We start from the raw sequence: 23,741 nt of genomic DNA on the forward strand, positions 1-23,741 counted from the left end.
GACCGGCTCTACCGACCGACTCTACCGACCGACTCTACCGACCGACTCTACTGACCGGCTCTACTGACCGACTCTACTGACCGGCTCTACTGACCGACTCTACTGACCGGCTCTACCGACCGACTCTACTGACCGGCTCTACCGACCGACTCTACCGACCGACTCTACTGACCGGCTCTACCGACCGACTCTACTGACCGGCTCTACTGACCGGCTCTACCGACCGGCTCTACCGACCGACTCTACCGACCGACTCTACCGACCGGCTCTACTGACCGGCTCTACTGACCGACTCTACCGACCGACTCTACCGACCGACTCTACTGACCGGCTCTACCGACCGACTCTACTGACCGGCTCTACTGACCGGCTCTACTGACCGGCTCTACCGACCGGCTCTACCGACCGACTCTACCGACCGACTCTACTGACCGTCTCTACTGACCGGCTCTACTGACCGAGCTCAGAAGACAGACGGCTCTGCTCCTCCTCCTCCTCCTCCTCCTCCCCTCTCCTCCTCATCCTCCTCCTCATCTGCTTTGATATGAATGAAGAGTTTTATTCCAAAATGAAATACAGACAAAAAAACTGACACCTAACTGTTGACAAAATGATTGACAAAATTAAAGCAAAACTTTGGTGCTTTCTGGAGGATGGCAGGTAACTTCACTCCTTCATCGGCAAAATGAGACACTTTTCCAGACTTGATTGTATTGTATTTTAGAGATAATGAATGATGATATGTAGCGTTTTGGAAATGAACTCTTCATATGATTTGATCTGCTTTATTTAAGCCAATTAGAGTGTAAATACTGTACAGATTTATCCTCCAGTCCCTCGGAGAAGGGAAGGAAACGGTGAAACTCGGTATGAATCCACCAGATCCAGATGCTAGACCTGGTCCGGTCAGCTGGAGGAGAGAAAATACATTACACTACAAGAAATGGAAAGCTGTCAAGTGAATGTATCTTGTTTCCAGATCTGTCGAGCTTATTTCATGATATTTTTTGTCAAACTATCTCACTGCACTGGCAGATAATCTGCTGGTTTCAGTAAATTTCAATTGGCAATATGACTTCTTTCAAGAAATCATCATAAAACAGTGAAGAAAATCTGGAAACAAGAAACTTTCTCCAAGGCCATTTCACTTTTACCAAGTAAATGTCCTGAAACAAGTTGCATTCTCCTGAAAAAGTCACATTTGTTGAAACTAGTAAAATTATCTGCCAGTGCAATGAGATGATTTCACTAAAAAAATACTAAAATGAGCTCGATAAGTCTGGAGACGAGATACAATAACTGAACAAGTGTCGGGCTGCTTCTATTTGACTTTTTCTGTTTCTATAACCTTTTTTTTTTTTGCTCTCCTGTGGGATGTTGTGTGGGATAAAGTAACAGAATCCTCCATGTTGGCTGTTAGAGGATCCTGCAGAGTTTCCTGCGGCTTTACACGACAGTCCGCTCCGGATCTGCGGAGACCCGGTCCGATGTGTGTGCGGCCCGGCCGCAGCCCCCGCCCCACGCTTTGAAAAGTGTTTATTCTTATCCAGAAGCTTCAGCAGGAAACTCCAAAACCACAAGAAGAAGACTGAGTGTGAATGTCTGGTTGATTCAGACTTTATTCTGATTCACGTGTTGAGTCACCATGAGACACATGGAGCTGCTGTTTACATCTTCCTCTCTGGGTTTATTTTCAGATGACCTCAACTGTCCTGGGTGACAGACAGACAGACAAGAGAGAGAGACAGACAGGCAGAGAGAGAGAGAGAGAAAGAGAGACAGGCGGACAGAGAGAGAGACAGACAGAGAGAGAGAGAGAGACAGACAGGCAGAGAGAGAGACAGACAGACAGAGAGAGAGAGAGACAGACAGAGAGAGAGAGAGAGAGACAGGCAGACAGACAGAGAGAGAGAGACAGGCGGACAGAGAGAGAGAGACAGACAGGCAGACAGACAAAAGAGAGAGAGAGAGAGACAGGCAGACAGAGAGAGAGAGGCAGACAGAGAGAGAGACAGAGAGAGACTGATGGGTCAAATTGTTGCCAAAATCCTTTTCTTAAAGCGGTGATCCTGGAGTTCTTTGTCTCAGCCTCATTGCTGTGGTGTTTTTATCACCTGTCAATCAAACAGTGTGGGCGGAGCTTTTTAGATCAATCAAAAAGTTACAAACAGATTTGTCTGAAGTCTGGTGGACAGATCTCTCTCCACCCAAAGATCAGTTCATTCAATATTAATGCTGATCTGTGATTTCTACCGTTAGATTAATTCCATTTTTTTTTTAACCGGAACTATTACGCTGCGTTCAGGAGCCGGTGGGAAACTCCGACGTCCGGGACAAACGATAAACAAACGTGAAGTGTTACTGCAGCTTCGACTGTTGGAGGATTGTTGTGGAGGTTTTACTGAGCTCTACTGAGAGGCTTCTACTGTCACTGACCAGTAGAGACAGACAGACAGGTAAAAGCGGACAGGACTAACCTCATGACGGACTAACTAAAATCTAAAATAGTTCAGCTGTGGTCTAAAGTGTGGTTTGGGTTTGAATCTGTGAAAGAGAGACAGGTTTGTGTTTCTGTGTCAGTCTGGCCGGTTACAGCCGGTATCGAAAGTGTTGTGGCGATACAGAGATCGGACATTTTGATGGACACTTTTGCGGTTAATTATGGCCAACAATGATTTATTTTTAAGTTGCTTTTGGAGACCGGATGATGCAGTTTGAAATGAAAGTTTCTGGTGATTCGGTTTGATGTTGGTTGGTTGGTTGTTGCACCTTTTAACATCTAAATCAGGGGCTGGGGTTGTGTGTGTGTGTGTGTGTGTGTGTGAGTGAGTGTGTGTTGGGAGTTGATGTGAGAGTGTGTGTGTGTGTGTTCTGATGAAATGGACAGCCACTTTTGCGTGTGTGTGTGTGTGTGTGTGTGTGTGTGTGTGAGAGAGAGAGAACGAGAGAGAAATGTATTTATATTTTGATTGTCCTCAAACTGTTTTTAAAATGACAGAAAATAAATGTTGAATACACCAGCTGTGACTGTGTGGCTCATTTGTGTGTGTGTGTGTGTGTGTGTGTGTGTGTGTGTGACCTACTGACCTGCAGACTCTCAGGTGTCTGACTGAGCTGCTGATGTTTAGTTTCTCTGAACCAGACCTGAAACAAACTAAAGATCATTTTAACAGTTTGTCAGTATGAAGTCAGATTCACACTGGTCCAGTCTGACTTTATCCGGTCAGCTTTAACCTGCAGTCGCATTTTTTATCCCAAGGTGGCGCTCCTGTTCGGTGATAGTTAAATGAGTTCCAGTTGGAAAGAAATGGGTTAGACCTGGGTCCGAATCCTAAAACAAACCATCACGCCCTCTTTAATGGTCGTCGTTTAACTTCTGAAACACACATCACTGTCCTGCAAAAAACCTCCAAGAACTCCAGTCCATCGGTCATGTTTTAACTTCAGCTGAAGGAGCTCTACCCATAGAGATATAACATCTCTCTGTTATATCTCTGTTATATCTCTATGACTCTACCTGCCTTCTGATGGAAATCTGTTAAATAAACTCCAAAATGCCTGATGGTGTGAAAACGAGGCAGTGAGGATAATCATAGATGATTCAGCTTCAATCTGATATCCAGAGGAGATGATAACAGAAGCAAAACATTATTTTATTTTATTAGTAACAGTAATACTATGAGTGAAACTGAAGTAAGACTTTGTCCCACTAGCATTAAACACATCTGCTTTTCCATTTGGATGCTTTTGATTGCTTGGGATTCAAGATGAGACTCGATCTGACCTCTGACCTCTGACCCCTGACCCCTCTGACCCCCCTGGTCAAATCCATGCATGTATGCAGACAGAGATTCCTAACTGCACTCTGTATGAAGTGGTGACTGAAGCTCGTAACTTTCCATACATCAAAGCAAATAATGTGATACAGATAAAAACATGATGTATGTAAAGTCAATGTAAATTTTGAGTCTTGAGTTCTTATTATTTCTTTGCAGCTGCAATGAAGCTGCAGTTTCCTTTCATATAAATTAATCTTATCTGAAAAATGTAAGTTCCAGTCACTTCCTTAATGAGCGTCAGTTGCATCTTTCAGCCACCAGATGGCGGCCGTGTGCTTCAGACTCCTTATGCTGCTTTATTGACACACACACACACACACACACACACACACACACACACACACACAGGGAGAGAAAGAGGACAAGAGAGAGCATCTGAATGAAATTACAGCCGGCCTGAGTAACTTCCTGTGTGTGTGTGTGTGTGTGTGTGTGTGTGTGTGTGTGTGTGTGTGTGTGTGTGTGTGTGTGTGTGTGTCATAGCCACGCAAGGCTTATATAGTCTTATATTAGGCTTATATTATAGTCCTTAGAGAATTGTTTCATACTGGAAATATGATTTATCTGTCTGGGGCGTAGCTCTGTGTGTGTGTGTGTGTGTGTGTGTGTGTGTGTGTGTGCATGTCATGTTACTGTTTTATGTTTGTCATGCGTGTGTTTGTATTTAGATGTTCGGTCTTGTAAAACAGACAGAGTTCTCAGTGGGACTTCCTGGTGAAATAAAGGTTCAATCAAATCAAATACCACACACACACACACACACAAACACACACACACACACACAGTCAGCCACCACCTCACACACACTGTCCCACCCTCCCACCATCACACAACCCTACAGTACACACACCCTCATCTGGTGGCATGAAAGTGTGTGTGTGTGTGTGTGTGTGTGTGTGTGTTTTACAGTAACTTTAACCTAACATTATCACAAGTTGTTTTCTGGTGATCTTCCTGTAACATTTGGACCTCGCAAGTAGAGTTACAGCTGGCACACACACACACACACACACACACACACACACACAGCAATATAAACACACAGATACTTGAGTTGTGATGGGCACCGGGTCAGACAGAGGTTTGGGTGGGGGGTGGGGGGTCGGGGGGGGGTAAATTAGTGCGGTTGTCTAAATGAGATCAGTGTGTTGCTCAAGAGCACGCTGTCAGGCGGAGTCGGCGGCGGGTGAAGGGGGCGGAGCCACGAGGGCTGGAGGTGATTAAAACCAGAGAGTTCTGTCTGCTGAAGAGATGGAGGAAAGAAAGATATAAAACACTGTCAGCCTTAATTAAAGGGGAAGGAAGGAAGGTTTTTACTTTTCCATCACACAACATGACCAGAATCTGTCTGCAGGCGGCCGATTGGCTGCTGATCAGAACGATGACTCAGCCGCTCGTCCGGCCGCTGAGGTTTCTGCCTTCGAAACTCACTTCCTGGTCTGTTCTGTTTGGGAACAAAAAGCTTTCACAGTCCCTGTCTGAGTCAGAGCTCAGGGGGCGGAGCCAGCAGCTTATTTGGAGCACAGGTTAGCTAACTGGCAAATTTGGCAAATCTGGCAAAGGAGGAACTCAGAATATAAATAAAAACTAGAAATGCCAATGACTCATTTTTCATCAGTCAGCAGCAAGGAGGTTCTATATTAACTGGAGGATGGAACGGAAAAATGGCCGCCCACCCAACTTTTTGGCTTCCTGGTTTGCTTCCGTGCCCACGAGCGAGCCCTGCCGCGCTCTCCAGTGGTGTATCTACATGATACGCAGGTATACGTCGTACAAGCTCCGTAGAGATTTCCGTATACCCACTTAAAAATGCGCAAGGATACGTAACAATATCGTTTTGTGACAGAACTTTCACTTCAGTGATTTTGTTTCGCAAATACCGGGTAGAGTATAACTGCAATAAAATAGGTTTTGCAGGGGAAGGCATCTCCTCCATTCACACTCCCATTCATAAAACTAATGTTCGCCCCGCTGCTGCACAGAGCGCTGTTCGCTTGTTTATTCAAAGTTTAGTAATATTGAACGTGTCGCGTGTCCAAATTGCAACAAATCCGACGCTGCACATCCTCGGGTCCCCAGCAATACACCCGCCAAGTGTGATCGGACGAACGGTTCTCGAGATATGTGAAGGACACAGACAGACAGACAGACAGACAGACAGACTCACAGACAGACAGACAGACAGAGATTCCTTGCTTTATAGTTAAGGCCCTGACACACCAAACCGACGTCAAAGAACCAGCGGCGACGAAGGCCGACTGTTGCGTCGCCTCACCTCGCCTGCGTCTGGTCCAAAAAGTTGCACTTGAACACACCGCAAAGACTACAGCCGACGGCCAACTAGCACGTACGTTCTGCGCCTGCGTGAGGGGAAATAACCATATGTCTGATAAAGAAGTTGCAAATGGCACTGGCGTTGTCAGCCCTTGGTCTTTGGTTGTGGAAGAAGAAAGGAAGAGGTGGAGGTGAAAAATAAGGAGAAACCGCACTAAATGGGTGAAATCATGAATAACGTTACTCCAGCGACAGGCTCAAGGGGCTTTCCCGAACCTGCGTCGAGAGCTGGAGATAAATGAAACCTCCGATTTTAAAAATTTCGCTCGGCTCTTTCCTGTTCAGTCCCACATGTTGAAGGAATTTATCAGTCCAATCATCCAGAGGCAAAACACCAACTACCAATCAGAGTGATCTCTCTCACCGACGGGCTCCGACGCCGATTCAACACGCTCAATCGGCCGAAAAGACGCCGACAGGGTCCGACTAGTGCCGACGGTGCGGGACACACCGCAAAAACTAGGGACACCGACGCTTACCGACGGCCCGACATTGCCCGACGGCCGACCGTTGGCCTGGTGTGTCAGGGCCTTTAGATTCACCCTGTGCGCTCTGTCTGTGTTACGAAGCGTGGAACATGGTGGCTTCCCATATAGGAGGGGCTTTGAGTTTGGCCGTGGCCCGTGAGCTCGACCTGACGTCACCTACCAACCAACACAGCTGCTTGACGGTCATTTCCCGGCTCGACAGTTAACATTATACAGGGTTGCTGTTTCTTGACTTAATCCAAGAGGTTAGGTGGTGTAGAAATGCAGGAAATTTGTTTTAACCCCCCGCCAATTATGTATCCCCCCAGTAGAGATAAAATCTCATCAAATGGGGGTCCATGGCCTTAATGTGGACTAAATTAGGGGTCCTTGATATGAAAAAGGTTGAGAATCACTGTGATAGATTGTTTTTTTTAGCAGCAGAGCGCTAGGCTTCATAATATTAGCTTCCTCCTTCTCTTCTTCTCAGTTCAGAACAAGACAGCAGTAAACCTGTCGGCCTCATCTGGACCAATCAGGAACAGATGCTGTATGTCTGCTTGTTTTGAGCTGGAACTGTAGTCTCTGTTGGACCAATCACAGTCCTTCTGAAAGCCGGATGCAGCGGTGAGACGCATCATCATCAGATCAGTGGCGTCTGACATTTTGCACATGGATGAGCCGACACGTGATGCAGTCCCTAAAACCTGTCAGTGTTCTCATTTCATCAACCGAATCTGAAGTTGCTTACTGTTCTTTGGAAAAAAACATGATTTGTTTTAAGTTTGTGTAATCGTTTGATAAGAGTAGGCGTCACCCTCTTCCCCGCCGGTCATTTCCCAAACTGGAGCCAGAACTCATTTCAACAGAAACAGACGAACTTACCGGCAGGACTGGATAAACAGAATGAGATAAGATGAGAGGGAGTGTAATATTTCTACTGACCCGGCTCTCGTTTCTGTCCCTAACGTTTATCTATCATCCATCATCGTTACTGGTTCACGGGAATATTTGATATACCTGTTGTCAAGTGGTTCACTGGATCAGCGTTACCAGGTCAGCCAATCAGGAAGAGCCGCTACAAACAGCTTCCCGGCAGCGGGTTTGTTCAACAAGACAGAGTTCAGAGGAAAGTCACGGCTTCAGTCTTTATGTACAAATCATATCAATGCTTTATTCAGCAGGTTAGAATTAAGAAAATAAAAGCCACGGTTGTATTAAGGTGAAAAGTCGAACCATAAATGCAGAACAACGGGTGGTGACATCATCACCTGACACCGGAGACCAGCCAATAGCAGATGGACATGTCAGTAGCGTGCTTTCTTCTTTCTTTCAGATGTCAGGCTCTACACACACCTTGCTGCCATTTTAATCTCCCATGATGCACTGCGTTTGCTAACATCACATGACAGGAGAACAAACTTCTGGTTCTTTGTCTGTTAGTTTGTATGAACTGCTGTGACAGAGGGACATTTATAATGAGATGTATTCATTATTATTTTATTTTATTATTTTAAACTATTTTGTGAATGGTTCAGATGCTATTTTTAACCACTCTTTCTTTCTTTCTTTCTTTTTCTTTCTTTCTCTTTCTCTCTTTCTTTCTCTGTAAGTCAGATAATATCCCTCTGTCTCAGCTGTGTGTGTGTGTGTGTGTGTGTGTGTGTGTGTGCTTCCGTTGGTGTTGTATCAGGACAGACCCCCCCCCCCCCCCCCCCGCCCCGCCCCGTCCAACTTCCTGTCTCTGGATTATGATGCCATCACTGCGAGCCGCTCCTCTATCAGCTGGGATCTGCCAGCCACGGATGTTAGCTTTGGGATTTACACACACACACACACACACACACACACACACACACACACTCTAACATTAGACCCCACACATGAACGCACATACAAACACATATTCACACACACATTCTCTGTCACACTCATTCTCTCACGCTTACACTCAATAGACCCTTCACACACTTAACACACACACACACACACACACACACACAGTAAATCCCAGTCACCAAACGTATGTACACACACACACACATACACTCACACACACACACACACACACACACACACACACACACACACTCAGGCTGGCTGGTAGAGAAAGGAAAGGCGCAGTCAGTGGTTCTGCTGACCAGCTGTTGGTTTGTGAATCAGAACTGCAGTGAGCTCAGACTGCAGAGTAATAGATTACTCTTTAAGTAATGTGATTACTTCAGTTCCTCCAGTCGTTCCTCCTCCTCTCTTCTTCTAATATAAGATGTTCCTGTCGTCCTTTTTACCGGAGAAAATAAAAGTAGAGGGACATTTTTTTTTCTTTTTCTCTGGCTGGAATACTTTCTACTACTTTGTCTTTTAACTGGTGTTCAACTTCATCTGAGCTCGATGTGCGTTCAGGTGCTGCTGGGAAAGTCCGACGTCCGGGACGTCCATGTCAGCTGCTAAACAGCGTTGCATTCGGGTGCTGTTTTGTCAGAAAATCAAGACAAACGATATGCAAACATGGCCGTCCTGCAGCTTAACAAGCTAATTTGACGAACTTCATTCTAACAAACGCCCAAAATCTGCCTAACAACAAGCTGCATGTGTCTGTTTTCTTACTGCTGACTGACACAAGCTTCATTATTTTGTCTTGTTCAGAAGGTTAAAGGTCAGAACTCAACACTCAGGTGGCAAAATGTTCTTACATTTTCCTCTGACTTATCCGATCGGAGCGCGTTCGTATGAAATTGCCAAATAAGAATTGTTTTTCTGCTATATCAGATATACATGAACACACAGTGAGCTCATGGTGAGAGGCTGTGTGTGTGTGTGTGTGTGTGTGTGTGTGTGTGTGTGTGTGTGGTGGGGGGTGATAGACAGACAGACACAGAGATTATCTTTAGACCAGATTTTCTAAACCTTTAGTGGGTACAGCAACCTTCGCAGTGTTGATCAGTGCAACACAATCTGCTTGACCAATCAGGAGTGTTGTCTTTGGTTTTGCACATGCTCAGAGAGGTTTTTTTTGCAGCCATGAAAGGCTTCAGAGCCTCTCTCTCTCTCTCTCTCTCTCTCTCTGCCATCTCTTTATCATTTATTTTTGCTTAGTCTCTCTCATCTCTTCCTCTCTCTTCTATTGCACATCTCTCTCTCTCCCTCTGTCTCTCTCTCTCTCTCTCTCTGTCTCTCTCTCTCTCTCTCTGTCTCTCTCTCTCTTTCTCTCTGTCTCTCTCTCTCTCTCTGTCTCTCTCTCTCTCTGCCATCTCTTTATCATTTATTTTTGCTTTGTCTCTCTCATCTCTTCCTCTCTCTTCTATTGCACATCTCTCTCTCTGTCACTCTCTCTCTCTTCTCTCTCTCTCTCTGCACCTCTGTTTCCCATCTCTTCCTCTCTTCCCTCTCTTTCAATCCCTCTCCCTCTGCTATCTCTCCATCTCTTCCCCTGCTCTCTGCCGCTTCACTTCAGTCTGAGTTAGTGACATGAAAAGCATCTTAATAATGATAATAAGATACTGAATAATAAGTAACTGAATAAAAAAAACGTAGCTCGTACATAACAATAATTCTCTGTTTTCTCTCTTTGTTCCTCTTTCTCCGTTAGAACATTTTATTCCACAGATGTGAAACTTTACTACATACTTTAAACAACAGATAATCCCACTCAAGCTCCCTTTAACTGACTTTTTGGCTGTGCTTGAAAAGTTTGGCTTAAATTTTGTGGGAAAAAAGTGACACGTACTGTTATAAAACCACGGACAGAACAGCATTTAAACTAAATGATGGTACTTTTTAAAAGATGTTGGAACTTCAATCCTTGGCTGAATAAACAAGACACTTTTTTTTTTACCATTTAAAAAACATTTCCAAACTCAGGAGCTTCCTGTCCCAGTCTGACTCTGAAAAACTGGTCCATGCATTCATTCCCAGCAGATTAGATTACTGTAATGTTCTTTCTGCAGGACGTCCCAAAAAGACAGCAGGTAGGCTCCAGCTCAGCCAGACTGCTGACTGGGACTAGGAAAATAGAATAGAATAGAAATAGAATAGTATGAATTTGAATGTACTGTTTTTTTTCTTTTTTAACTTGATTGTAATTGTTATGTTGTTGACCTGCCCGGGGACTACAGATGTAAATTAACTCTGACACATTTACATTGAAGTGTGAACTAAAATGTTGATTGATGTGTACTGTCCCTGCCAAATAAATCTTAAAATAAATAAATAAATAAACACATCACTCCTGTACTGAGAACACTTCACTGGCTCCCGGTACAGTATAGAATTGATTTCAAAGTATTACTGCTTGTTTACAAGGTCCTAAATGATATAGCTCCTAAATACGTTTCCGACCTGCTCACTGGCTGTAAACCAATCAGATCCCTCAGATCATCAGGCATGTGTCTCCTAAACGTACCTAGAGTTAAATCTAAATCAGGTGAATCTGGAACAAACTACCTGCTGACCTGAGATCTGCTACAACTGTATCCTCTTTTAAAAGCAGTCTTAAAACATTGCTTTTTTCCTCAGGCTTTTGGTAGTTAGTGTGTGTTTGCCTTTGTGTGCGTCTGCTGTAGATGAATAGGACAGGGGTTATAAAAAGCTGTATTTTATGTATGTGTGTGTGCGTTGTATGTGTGGCTGAAAGGTTATTTTATATATGTGTGTATTCTATCTCCTTATCTGTTTATTGTTACTATTTTGCCTTTTTATGTGAAGCACACTGAACTTACCTGTGTATGAAATGTGCTATACAAATAAAATTGACTTGACTTTTACAGGCTGGATATTCCAGGTTTTAGACAGATTGAATGGAGAACTTCAGCTGATGAGTTTCTGTCTAAACAGAGCTGTACAGATGTGGAAGTGAAGGCCTCACGCTGCAGAGCGGACAGCTGGATTTGACTCACCGCTGCTTCATTTCCTCCAAAACAAAATGGAAAATATCAGACGAGACGCAGCGAACGCATCAGCAGCAGGAACTGGGTGACAAAATGGGAACTCTTTTTTTTATTTCTACCACCGTTATTTTATTCAGGTCTGAGGCATCTGTGTGTGTGACGCTCTGAGCCTCAGTGAGTCACAGTGAGGCGCTCATGGACACTCTGACGGGACAGGAGGCGCTGGGGGGGTCCGACCTGTGACTCGTCTAAAACCTATTGTTATTCACTGGCTTCTCATGTCTGACATGTTCTTCCTGTTCCTCTAGAGCCTGTATATCAGACTCATGTATTTCTGTAATGCTGCTATATCCATCTCATGTTATTTTATCATTGTTTTTATTCATATTTCATATTTTATTGCTCTTATTGCTGTATTGTTTTATTTTTCTTTTACTTATTTGTTGTGTGTTTTTATTTCGTCTATTGCTATTTTTTTTACTTTCTCTTATTTCTATTATTTTTAATTACTTCTCTATGAAGCACATTGAGCTGCTTGTGCATGAAATGTGCTATATGAATAAAGCTTGACTTGACTTGTTCCTTTCTACTTTTAACTATGCTGTTATTTCACTTAACGTTTTATTTTGCTGTTTATGTCCGGTTCCTGTTTCCCTGTTTTTGTAATTTTCCCTTGTAAAGCATTTCAGTACACGCTCGCTTTATATTCTTTAAAGTGATAGATAAATAAAGCTGACTTGACTTTCAGCTACAGGACGGTCCTTAAGGTGCGTTCAAAGCCAGCATGTTCTGATCGGTTTATCTGAACTCTGCAGTGTTTCCTCCTTCAGTTCAGTTGGTTTCTCCAGGTGAGAACGATGACCTTTGAACTCTGATGGCACCAAATAACGGCACCGGGAGTCTCAGTCCTCTAACAGGAGAACTGCGGTGCGGTTCGTTAATCCAAATGACTACAGGAAACCATCGCGAAACACAAGGGATTATGGGTAGAAGGAGACGGATGCGGTTCCTCATGCTTGGAAAGCCTAGCAGAACAAAATGAAGTCTGGACTGATGCTCATATTCAGCTGTTTCTTCATGTGTTCTGAACTGGTATGAACACCACAGAAGAAGAGACAGACAAGTCCATCATGTTCGATAAAGTTGAAGTCTAGTCTCTAACCTGCAGGATGAAACCAAATGGTTCAAACCAAATAAACAAGATAAACAAGCTGCTTGTGAGTCATGTGACTTTTGTTTACAACTCCTGGTTAGCTTGTGATTGGTCAGTTTGAACCTAAATGAACCAAATACAAAAATACAACAAAGTCAACTTCTCCACTCTGGTTCAGAGAAGAAAAGCAGCTGGAGGTTTGGTCTGACCTCCTGCTGAGCGGCTGCATCCACTGAAACAGTCTGAGCATCGTTTCATAACATAACCAGGAACTATTTTATATTTACAAATGGGGAATTGAGAGTAAACTGTGACCCAGACACACTCTGTTGACTGACGCAGTGTTCTTCCTTTTCTGCAAATTATTTATTGCCATTTAACTGTGTGTGTAAATGTGTACTAATGTATATATGTACGTAAACATGTATGTGTACACATTCACACACATGTAGTGCTGTTTGGTTTTTGGTCATATTAGATATTTATGGCATGGTGTAATATCTAACTTTTGTCCATAGTGATTTACAATAAGTACATTTTCCATCCCTAAGCCTCTGGTTGATCCTGTGATGTTTGTTGTGGAGGAAAGCAGCGGAGCAGACACTCAGTGACTCATGTCCAGCTGATCTGCAGTCTTCTCCAAAGCTGTTTACATCTGTTTTGGAAAACAGAAAATCATTACGTGAGTTCTTCATTCAGTAGACTCTGTAATGGAGCTGTAACACCACAGCAGCCACAGACGCCATGTTGGAGCCACCGGCTGGTTAATGGAAGACAAGCCTCGTCGTTACAGAGGCTGCCGAACCTGCATCAACACATGAAAACGCTCAGTATAAATGGTTGTATGACGCCATTTCAGTTTGACTTTAACTTTAAAATAAAGTGTTATCTGATTAGTGTGAAGAAAAAACAGCAATTGTAGTCAAAGTTTAGGGAAATATCGTTATCGTCATGCTAACGCCTCAGGTTTAGTTGCTAATCTCGCTAGCTAGCATCGGGAGCGTGTCTATGCAACCCTGTGTTCCCTCAGCCCTGTTCCCTCAGATCAGTACCTCCGCCAATGAGGTAATGTTTTCACCCCTTTCGCCCCCTAACCCTAACCCTAACCCATGGGTCTGTTGACCCTATTAAGCACCCTAAACACTAATCAGATTTCTTTCTGATCCCTTACGGTAAGTTCTTTGTTCCCTGGACATCTTCCAATTTTCATCTTCGATCTTCACCCCGCGCTTACTAAACCCAACCGCTAGATAATACGACTACTAGTCTTACCCTAATGCTTCCCTAGCAAGCTATTAAATTCACCCGGATCGTTTCTTCCTAATGGATTATCTCAAAAGGGATTACTTCCCACCAAAATCCCGACTAGGGGACAATTGGATACGGGACACATGCTGGGATTTGATCAACCCCGGCGGGCCTGCCTCGGAGGAGGATGTCTAGTGTTTGAATGGCCGAAACATCTGTTGATCCTGAGGTACACTACTGAGGATGTGTCCTGAAATTTAGGTTCATTAGGTCTAGCTAGACCCTTAATACGGCTACATACCACAAAAATAAATACTAATACCTACTTTGGAACCCCGAAGATTACTTACTTCAACTCCTTAGTCCATTTCTCATGATTCTCTTACCTTAAGAGCAACCAATTACTGGATGATTAGTATCCGGATTGGGACGAGTAGTCTCCGGGGGAACCTTACTTTAGGTTCTCCCTGACTCTATTTCAGACTAATCAGCTGAAAAGGTGATGAAAAGGACTATTCCGGGTTTGCGTAGACAAAGATGTAAAAAGGGCTCTTGAAGCACCTGCTCAGACCAACATAGCCTCTCCCCACGTTGAGAAGACTACGACATCCGCTCATCATCCTCCTCCTGCCCGAACCACTCCTGGGGATACTACACGGGGACGTAGCCATCATACACAGATTATTCAAGCACCTACCCGGGCCAAAACATGCCCCTCTTCTTCCCATGATACGTCCATCCCTCTTCGGTCCACTCCACCCCCAGGGGTTTTACAACCGAACGGATCCAGGAAAACCGGAAGCACCGATCTGACTCTCCTCGCAAGGCCCCCCTATTATCCGACGACGCCTCTTTCATACCACTTCTTCCCTCCACCGAATCCACCCTCCACTGAGAGATCTTCTGATGAGCCACTGGATGCACCTTTTCCGGTTACCTCTACCATACCGGGTGGCCGATCTTCTACTGTGGTCCCCAACCCACCATGGGATCTCCACGACAATGAACTGAATTTGTCCGGAACCTTATTGGATCCCCTACTAAAACCAACCAACCCGTCCACCGATGCTCCTGGGACTACGACATATCCACCTACCCGGATCTCCTACCCTCTTAAACATTCTTACCCCAACCCTTCCATGGAGAAGTCTAGCACGCTCCTGCATTCTGAGTGGACCACTACACACAGCCTCAAACCACGATCGTTGACTACACACCTGCCACAACCCTCGAACGCATCTACTACATTGGCTCACCATATGGATCTTTCCCCCTTTTGGAGGATGCCTCACCGACTGATCCAACACACTGCCAGTCCACCCCGATACTTCTCGACCCCCACGATAAACTTGAAGACCAGGATATAGAAACCCTGTGGACTCCCCTACATCTTCCCCAGAAACTTCCCCGCCGCTTTTTGCCCAGATCAAAGCCTTCCCCACAACACCTACCCTCATTCCAGGAAGAGCCGCCTACCCCAACCAACGCCCCGGAACCTGGACCTTGCACGGTCTATGGCAGTCATTTTTGTTGGCAGATGAGTTTTGTTCATCTTCCACCTGAATGCGCGCTGCGATGACGTAAGTTATCACGACACCAAATGCGACAATTGGTCCAAATCACAAGCGGTCTGTTGATTTGGCCATTTCATGCGGAAAAGTTGCGGCAATTTTGCAAAACTGCAAGCTCTCGCAAATACTGCAGAGATTTCTTGAATTTGTGTTAATTATTGCGATCGCAAAATCGCAAGTTCCTGGAGGGACTGATCTATCTCTATAAGAGACTCAAATATATTATCCTTACTTAATCCTTAATCTTTTTTTTAAATGTCATTTTACTAGACAAATTCTGTCTTGCTTTTGCTTGTATTTTTGTTTAATTTTATGTAAAGCACTTTGATTTGTATTCTTTGTACGGATGTTAAAAATAAAGTTATTGTTATTATTCATATTATTATCAAATAAACTACTAAAATGTAAAAAATGGATGTGAAGTTTTTTTATTATGGGAAAATTAACTGAGTTCAACTAGAAACAAGAAGCTCTGAGCTCCATTAACAAAAATAGAGAAGTGAATTTAACAGTTTCAGTATCTAAACTAGGGAGGCACTCATCAGTCAACTGAGGTGTCAGTTTGATGAGTGTGTGTGTGTGTGTGTGTGTGTGTGTGATCAGGTCATCTGTATACTATAAACAGGAATTTGTCCCTGATGACCTACATGGTTTAATAATGACAAACAATCACAAATAAAGGTTTAACAAGTATGAAGTCTCTCTCTCTCTCTCTCCCCCTCTCTCTCTCTCTCTCTGTCTCAGATTGAGATGTAAACTCCATTCAATTCTGAATACTAAAAATACTCTAATCTATATCTATTTAACTTTTGATCTGCTGTGTGTGTGTGTGTGTGTGTGTGTCTGCATTTGCATGTATATGAGTCTGCATGTGCATTCATGTCAATATGTGTACTTTGTGTGTGCACGTGCATTAATGCCTGTGTTTGTGTGTGCACATATTTATGCCTGTGTGTATTTCTGTGTATGCATATGCATTTGTCTTTGTGTGTGTGTGTGTGTGTGTGTGTGTGTGTGTGAGAACGTTAAAGGTGAACCTCCCCTTTAAATCCCTGCAGCTGAAAAGCTCCTCGTGTTTTTTTTTCCCCAAACAACATTCCAGAGGCCATGTGGAGTCTGTGCCACGTCAGCCGAGTCAGCGCACTGTGTGTGTGTGTGTGTGTGTGTGTGTGTGTGTGAGTGTGTGTGGGGTGGGGGTGGGGGGGGACCATAGAGACCATACTTCATCATCAAACTCTGTCCTCCACATCTGCATCCAAATCCAAACGTCACGATGCATAAAACAGACTGAACACTGGACTGACTGTAATCCACACTGCTGACTTTCATATTATAGTAAAACCAAGAGTTTCCAGTGAAGGAGTCCAAGTCAGTGAAATGTCAGTTGTGTTGCATTTACTGCTTCTGTTCACATGAGTCCAAGGGTTTCTGCAGTAAAACTCAAGGAATCAAACAGAATGCACAGAGAGCACAAACTCATCCAAACTAAATTAAATTGATTTCTTCACCCAGCTAACATCTCCTTAGGATTTGGATTCAAGTCTCTCTCTATTAGTTTCAAAGTTATGGCTAAAAAACAATAATTGTCTAATAGTGGAAATGTGGGATTTGGTTCCAGTCATTCAATCAATCTGAGAATTTACGGTGCAAGAGAACAGAGAACGAAACTTAGATTGGAACTTTTTTTTTTGCGTTATGAAAAATGACACTTTGACTCTCAATGCGAGATGAAATTACTGGTTAACATAAAGTTTTTTCTCTTGTTAAGTAAAGTTCCTTTCACAGAGCAAAGTCACACAGACTTTCAGACACAGGACCTGAAGGAAGGCCGGTCTGGACAGAAGAGTCTCCAGTCTGCAGATCTTCAGTCCAGTGGAAGATCGTTCCTCAGTTTCGCCAGCTAAATCCATCACATGCCTTCCTAAAATAGAGGAAGCGTAGGATTTCAGCCAGAGAACCGCCTGGTCCTGACCTCCTCACCTGCACCACACACACACACACACACACACACACACACAGTGCTGCAGCGATGACACAGTGGCACATTTATTCTTGGTGTGGAACCTGTGCAGTCTGATGTCAGCTGCTGGGCCTGTTCACACTGCTGCTTCACACTTTAGGACGTTTTCTGATTGGTCCGGTGGAAAATCCGGGTACAGCGGAACCCTGTCCTGTTTGTATAGCTGCCAAGCAGAGGTGTGACCGAGTCAACTTCGCTCCAGTCCCAAGTCAAATCTTCAAGTCAAGTCTCAAGTCTAAATGTAGAAGAGTCCAGTATCAATTTAATATCTTAGAAAACTTGGTAAGTGGAAACGCAGCCAGTGGAACTCACTGAACACCTCATCGCTCTCTGGCTCCGCCCCCTTCTGTCACACAGCTCCTGACCATCCGTCACAGCCTCTGAAACGCCGCTGGGTCCGTTCCCAGAAGCTCAGCTGGGAGGGGGGGGAGGGGAGGGGAGGGTGTCAGGTTCATGGGTTCAGTCCCGGGCGTGATGGGCGGGGCAGTGAGGGGTTTCCAAATATGGCGAGGGGAGTCTCGCGACCAAATATGACAACTATGTTCCCTTCACAGTCTGAGTGATGAGTGGGTGTGAAAGAGAGAGAGAGAGAGAGAGAGAGAGAGGGGGGGAGGTGGGGAGGGAGGGACTGGGAGAAGAAGAGATAATGATAGAGATAGAGAAGGAGAGTCAGAGAGAGAGGAGAGAGAGAGAGACAGGAGGGTCAGAAGGTTTCTCTCCCTCTGTCTCTCACTCTCTCTCTCTCTCTCCCCCTCTCTCACTCTCTCTCTCTCTCTCCCCCTCTCTCCCTCTGTCTCTCTCTCTCCCTCTCTCTTCCATTCTAACTGTCAAGGGATTTCTTCACAAACTCTGTCTGAAATGTCTGCAAATAATAAAATGTAAATTAGCTGCGTTCAGCAAAAGAACATCAGATGAAACAGCAGAAGATTGTGAAGAATCTTGTAAGAATTGATCAGTATTGATTAGTATTGATTAGTACCAGACAAGTTATTTTTGTTCTTCAGTATCAGCTGATGTTCATGCTCTCATCTGAAGACCAAAACAAAGAAATACTTGGTGATATTTTATATTAGCAAATACTGACTAGGTTTAACCCTAACCCTAACCCTAACCCTAACTAACTAACCCTAACTAACTAACCCTAACCCTAACTCGCCCTAACTAACCCTAACTAACCCTAACCCTATACAACCAGGATGGAGACTTCAGCATGTTAGACACAACATGTATCTAATGTTAGAAACAACACGCATGATATGATGCATGTTAAATGTCACATGTGAAAATCCACATGTGAATTTTCAAAGCACAGGCTTTTTGGACACATGGTGGTTTTTGTGGGAGAAAAACCTTTAGTTGGTCCAGATGTCTTCAGGTCCTCAGCCACACTTCTCAATTTCCATTAATTAAATAATACAAATAAGTCCAGTAGAGTTCAATATGATGTAGGTTTACTGCAAAATCACACAAGGTACATGTAAACCGAGCCGGTCCATGGAGCAACTAACTTTAATCCCTCAACACATCTCTTTTAATACAATTCTGCACACTGTTGTGGGTCTTAGTGGTACTAAGTGCCCTAAACTTTTCCTCTTCTCAACACACCATTGTTTACCTGTCATGGCCCTCTACCGCTACTTCCCTTTTTTGGTAATTAATTAATGGTGTCAACGCTACCTCTCATGCTGATAAAAAGTAATTTTAATAAGTCAACATGTGCTTTTCTGTGAACACTAACACACTCATTTCAATAAGTCAGCATATGCTTTTCTGTGGATACTAACACCCTCATATGTTGGGTGTCATACTGATTATACATTTGCTTTAACATTCAGGTGAGTCAAAATTTCAGTAATTCAATAAGAAACTGAGCTGGAAAACCTCCAGTCATCCCAACGTACACCAGGCTTTCTCTGCTTTATCTTTGTTGTGGTCGGACCGTTGTGTCTGTCATCGCCGCTGTTTTTTCCAAAACAAACGTAGGAACGTCTCTGATTGGCCAACAGATGTGACGAATCCAACTGGGTTGAACTTTCTGTCAAAACCTTTTTTTTTTTTTTACAGTCTATGGTCAAAACGGATGGAAATCTGACGGAGACGGACGCATCATCGGTCCTGTCAGGACAACAGACAGCTCTTAGTGAAAGTGATTTGAAATGAACGGAGACGGACAGACACAACCGGTCAGTGTCGCCGCAGCTAACGTAACTTAATACCACAGGTAATAATGTTACTGACTGACTGACTGACTGACTGACTGACTGTCTGACTGACTGACTGTCTGTCTGACTGACTGACTGACTGACTGTCTGACTGACTGACTGACTGACTGTCTGACTGACTGACTGACTGTCTGACTGACTGTCTGACTGTCTGACTGACTGACTGTCTGACTGTCTGACTGACTGACTGACTGACTGACTGTCTGACTGACTGACTGACTGACTGACTGACTTTCTGACTGTCTGACTGACTGACTGTCTGACTGTCTGACTGACTGACTGTCTGACTGCCTGATTTCACATGTGGGTTTTTTGTAAGAGAAATAACACGAATGATATGATACGTCAGAAACATATACAGTATATACTTGAACTATGAAATATTTGTACTTCTTACTATTGAAGCTGAATTGCTAAGATGATGATTTGTGAATAAGTGTGTGGTTATATGTGTGTGTGTGTGTGTGTGTGTGTGTATGCGTGTGTGTGCGTGTGTGTGTGTATGTGTGTGCGTGTGTGTGTGTGTGTGACACTGTAGTTCTTTGTTTCCTTCTGGAAACGGCAGCTTTGGGGGTTTGATGCACTTTATGTAGACGTAAGAACAAGATGAGACTGACTGGTCGCTTTGTTGTTGAATAAAGGTTTGTTAAAGTCTCTCTCTCTCTCTCTCTCTCTCTCTCTCTCTTTACTCTCTATTCAGTTTCAACTCAGTGTTCTTTATTGAAAATAGCTAAAAATATCTCCAAAAGCTTCAAGATAAAAATAAGACAATCACTTTCTGTCTCTCTCTCTCTCTCTCTCTCTCTCTCTCTCTCTCTCTCCCCCTCCTCACTCTCTCTCTCTCTCTCTCTCTCTCTCTCTCTGACAGTAGGAGCGTAGTCCTAAAATAACCTCCTCTGGTAACACCACTCCACCACACTAACCCCAATCCCCTCCTCCTCCCTCCCTGTTTCCACTCCTCCTCCTCCTCCTCCTCCTCCTCTGTTCCTCCCCGTTCGTTCCTGAAGTTCCTAGAATCCTCCACAGTTCCAGTTTCAGGGAACGTCAGGAACGTCGGGAGGGGAAAAAATGGTTCGCTTCCAAATCTCCGTCTCTCTCTCTCTCTCTCTCTCTCTCTCTCTCTCTCTCTCTCTCCACATGTAGTATACATGTGAGTTCTTCTGCTACCAAACACTCTGTCTATATGTCTGTCTGTCTGTCTGTCTGCTGTCTGATTGGTCAGCTGTGTGTCTGTCCAGCTGCCTCATTGTCTGACGATAGACCTGTCTGTCTGTCTGTCTGTCTGTCTGTCTGTCTGTCTGTCTTTGTCTGTCTCTCTGTCTGTCTGTCTGTTTTATGTCTGTTTCACTCCAAAATGCTATTTATCCATCTTTCTACCTGAAATTCATCGGGCAATATTTGGAAAAACCTAAATGATTCTGTCCTCAAAAATGATTTAATTTATATGAAAATGTCTTCAGATGACTCCTAACTTCTATACTAACCTATAATGAGCTTCACTTGCATGCCAACAGTCAGTATGGGAGAGTGGCTGCATTTTTTTTTTTTAAATGGAGGATATTTCATTTTGGAACGAAAGTCTTAGGCTTATTATTAATTCAGTATTATGCTATCCAGAGATCTTGTCGTCTGAACTGACTGACTTATCAAATGGACAAAGTGTTAGTATTAGACAGTTAATATTACTCTGTCTAAAATATGCTCTATTAGCTGTGCACAATCATTTGAATTTCTTTGTTAATGAACTGGATTGGCACCAAAATCGTCTTTGTGTCTCCATTAGTTAGCTAACCGGTAACGATAACCGGTGACGGTAACCATGCTAACGCTTTAGCCTAGAGTCGATTAGCTTTATCCTAAAAGAGAGAAAATGAGAACTTGTGAATGTTGAGTGGTTTGATAAAATAGACGCAAAATGAGACAAATAGAAAGCACTTTCCATGGCAGCAGATCTCTCTTCCCGCGAGACTTCGAGCAGAACTTGTGAGCGAAGTTAGCCAGACAGCTAAAGTTTTTGCGCTGCTGATCTGTAACGGACTTCACTAAAGATGACGACTGAGACTTTGTTTTCAAAAGTTATGAATCTACAGGCCAAAGAATAAAAACCAACACCAACTCTGGGTTACTGGAAGGTTTATCTTCATGCTTTGGGTCACGCTGGTCGTCTACGATTACTGAACATACTGCATGCTAAAGCGTTAGCCTGCGCACCGGACAGAGCTAACTACCAGGGACACAGAGATGATTTTGGTCAATCCTCTCGTCAGATATGGTTAAGGAGACCAAAGGGACAAACAAGGTTTCTTCCAAGTTTTTCCTACTAAGGTTTTTCTTGGGAGTTTTTCCTTGTGTGCAGCGAGGGTCTAAAGGCTGGGGGTGCCGGCAGGTTTGGCTACGTAGAATAGTTAGACTGTTTCTCTTGCTAAAATCTGCTCTTGTCTGTCTTGTGCTTTTCACTATGCTTGTCCTATATCATTTCAATTAGATCAGTTAGTTATCAGCGCAGTTAGATCTAGTAAGGCTCATTCTCTGTAAAGTGCTCTGAGACATGCTGTGATGAAGGGCTGTAGAAATAAACAAACTAGAACTTGAACTTGAGCTAACAAAAAGTAAGTTTAGTCCTTTAAATCTCTCGTTTACAGCTGGCATTAAGGATTTTAATGAGTATGTATGTATGAACATACAATGTATGTTCCTTTACCTTCATGTGTGTGTGTGTGAGAGAGAGAGACTGACAGATTCACTACTGAACCCAGAGTCTGTTTCTCATTCCAGTTCTGAGTCTCCTCTGTTCTCCCCCCCACCCCACCCCACACACACACACACACACACACACAACGTTACCATGCAAAACTAGAAAAATAGGATCATCTATTATGAATTTTTTTTTTTTTACTTCATTCCTGACATGTATTTTGTTGTCAAATTGCCATATGCTGTCACCATTACGCAGTGCCAAATGTGCAACGTGCATGTCCCGTTAACCATCATCACACGTTGCCAATTGTTAAATACGCAACCTTTGGCGCCCCTAGTGGCGTGGCGCCCTGAGCAATTGCCCTGTCTGCCCCGCCCACGCGCCGCCACTGGTCGTGTCTCCTTCATGGAACCGATTCCTGCTGGGAAAACTGATTTTAACATATTACATAATTTGGTGTTAACAAGTCGTGTTCATTTCATTTATTTGTGTGAGATCGGGTTGATTCCTTGCAAGGATCCCACTTCCGATGTTAGACTTCACACGTCTGCACAGTGCGATAAACTTCTGTTGTCTAAACGCAGTGTTTACACGCCAGTATCCCAGCTAATATCAGCAGATCCCAGCGATCACAGGTTTTGAAATCAGGATATGATGTTTACATGCGCCAAAACAAAAATGGGATACTCCAACAACCTGAATATTCAACCCGGTCTCACGGCAGTTCGTGAAATAGTCACGAAATTGTAATCAATTTTAATCTATTGATTCGTGTACATGGATAAGATTTTCCCATTTTTTTCGTGACACTCAGAACGACCTTTAAACTAATGTATTTCAATTGGAAGTATCTTTCGTGCCTGCAGCACGTTTTTTTTTCTGTCAGTCAGGACTCAGGAAGTAGTGTGACACTGAAATAAAACGGTGGTGGATGGGCGTATACATTTCCCTTCGATGCCGACGACCGGGGTTCGATTCCCAGCGTGTTCAAAGTACATTTCAACCGTAAGCCACATTTAAATTTTTAACGAACGTTTTTCTTATTTAACCATGACCAAACCATTTCTCTAACCTTAACCAAGTTGTTTTAGTTGCCTAACCATAACCGTAACACAAGTTGTTTTATTTGCCTAAACTTACGTTTTCAAATTCGTGGTGGAGGAACGTTTTTTAGGTCGTGTTCATTTCACGAAAAAAAAGGTCGTTTTTCACAAAAAAAAAATGGCAAAATCGTGTCCATGTACACAAATCTATAGATTAAATTTTCGGATTTTCGGATTAAATTTTCGTGACTATTTCACGA

General features: G+C 43.6%; 1 protein-coding gene across 1 annotated transcript in view; it reads right to left on the reverse strand.

Annotated features, from left to right (window-relative positions):
* LOC144539338 (nuclear factor 7, ovary-like) overlaps window positions 1-23,741 on the reverse strand; it is a 258,340-nt gene that overhangs the window by 68,427 nt on the left and 166,172 nt on the right. The gene's annotated exons all lie outside the window — the stretch shown is intronic.

Source organism: Centroberyx gerrardi, chromosome 5 (assembly GCF_048128805.1).
Source record: "Centroberyx gerrardi isolate f3 chromosome 5, fCenGer3.hap1.cur.20231027, whole genome shotgun sequence".
Lineage (NCBI taxonomy): Eukaryota > Metazoa > Chordata > Actinopteri > Beryciformes > Berycidae > Centroberyx > Centroberyx gerrardi.